This window comes from Coregonus clupeaformis, unplaced genomic scaffold, assembly GCF_020615455.1.
Source record: "Coregonus clupeaformis isolate EN_2021a unplaced genomic scaffold, ASM2061545v1 scaf0409, whole genome shotgun sequence".
NCBI lineage: Eukaryota > Metazoa > Chordata > Actinopteri > Salmoniformes > Salmonidae > Coregonus > Coregonus clupeaformis.
In genome coordinates, this window is record NW_025533864.1 from 53822 (window position 1) to 56211 (window position 2390).

Sequence of the window (2390 nt, forward strand, 5' to 3'; positions counted from 1 at the left end):
TGGTCTGAAGTAGTGCACTGCATATGGAAGAGGGTACCATTTGGGATGCCCTGAATGTATTATGACTTGCTGTCTGAAGGTGTTGTGACTAGCCTGTGGTCCTGTCAGATAGTCCCTGGTGTAGGGTCCTCTTACTGAGGTAGTGGTTCCAGGGTATACCTTCTACCAGCTCTGGATAACTGTGGCGACTTTGGATTGTCTTTTTGTATCTGGGGTACAGGGAGCTGGGTTGGGAACGGGACGGGTAGGAGGCTTTTGAAGATATATTACCATTGTGTACGTACGGAGGGCTTCTTGTTTTTTTTTTTTTTTTAAATCTTTGTCGACTGACACCATGGGTTTGGAATATCAAGAAGCTTTGTTTTATATGAACCCATGATCCTGCTGTATCCGTTGACATAGGGTGTGTCTGAAATGGCTCCCTATATAGTGCAATACATAGGGCTCTGGTCAAAAGTAGTGCACTATATAGGGAAAAGAGTGGCATTTGGGACAGAACTTTTAATAATGTCGCTGTCACCTGACTGATCTGGTAGCCATGGCAATCATCTGATATGACATGTCGCTGTCACCTGACTGATCTGGTAGCCATGGCAAACATCTGATATGACATGTCGCTGTCACCTGACTGATCTGGTAGCCATGGCAAACATCTGATATGACATGTCGCTGTCACCTGACTGATCTGGTAGCCATGGCAAACATCTGATATGACATGTCGCTGTCACCTGACTGATCTGGTAGCCATGGCAAACATCTGATATGACCTAACGACATTCTATTAGTAACCTGAAGACAGACCTCATCTCATTATTACCCATCTCTCTCTCTAGTCTGGTTGGCTTTCGTACTGTTGTCCGAGAAATGGTTATCATTTACAGCAGGCTTGGGGGTCCCATTCCTCTTCAGTTCAGGAAGTGGAATGATCTCTGAACCTTCTCTCTCTGAGGAGGACTTCCTGTGTGCTGTGACATCTTTAAGCATCCAGTAGTGTATCATATACACTCATAGAAAACCATCAATTAACTTAGTAGGAATTCTATTGACCCCAACACTGCGTCACACTGACATTTTATTAGCTCAGTCTAGTTCAGTACAACATGGCGTAGTAACACCTTCGTTCATTCATCTCAACCACGGATTTATCACTAAGCTGTATGGGGGTAAACTCTCTGTGTACATAAACCAACCAGCTCTATTCATCCCCTGTGGAGGGACCCAAATCGTGTTTTCTCTCCAAAAATATTTCATAACGATGTTACGATGGAAGAAGCATTTACAATATACTTTTTAGAAGCATGTTTTTTTTTTTTTTTTTAGTTTGATAATATTATTTGCATAAATATCAGTTATTGTTTTTGTTTGGGAAAACTGCGAACTGCATTATATGTTTGGAAAATAAACAACAAAATGTGTGTAAAAACATGGAACCCAAGAGCCATGATATCTCAATGCTCCGGTGTGAAGTTTTCCCTTTAGGTACTGATCTAGGATCCGTTTCCTCTCCCCCAGTCCTTCCCCCTAACCATTAGGTACTGATCTAGGATCCGTTTCCTCTCCCCCAGTCCTTCCCCCTAACCATTAGGTACTGATCTAGGATCCGTTTCCTCTCCCCCAGTCCTTCCCCCTAACCATTAGGTACTGATCTAGGATCCGTTTCCTCTCCCCAGTCCTTCCCCCTAACCATTAGGTACTGATCTAGGATCCGTTTCCTCTCCCCCAGTCCTTCCCCTAACCATTGGGTACTGATCTAGATCCGTTTCCTCTCCCCAGTCCTTCCCCCTAACCATTAGGTACTGATCTAGGATCCGTTTCCTCTCCCCCAGTCCTTCCCCCTAACCATTAGGTACTGATCTAGGATCCGTTTCCTCTCCCCCAGTCCTTCCCCCTAACCATTAGGTACTGATCTAGGATCCGTTTCCTCTCCCCCAGTCCTTTCCCCTAACCATGGGGTACTGATCTAGGATCCGTTTCTCTCCCCCAGTCCTTCCCCCTAACCATTAGGTACTGATCTAGGATCCGTTTCCTCTCCCCCAGTCCTTCCCCCCTAACCATTGGGTACTGATCTAGGATCCGTTTCCTCTCCCCCAGTCCTTCCCCTAACCATTAGGTACTGATCTAGGATCCGTTTCCTCTCCCCAGTCCTTCCCCCAACCATTATGGATAACCTGATCTAGGATCCGTTTCCTCTCCCCCAGTCCTTCCCCCTAACCATTAGGTACTGATCTAGGATCCGTTTCCTCTCCCCCAGTCCTTCCCCCTAACCATTAGGTACTGATCTAGGATCCGTTTCCTCTCCCCCAGTCCTTCCCCCTAACCATTAGGGTACTGATCTAGGATCCGTTTCCTCTCCCCCAGTCCTTCCCCCTAACCATTAGGTACTGATCTAG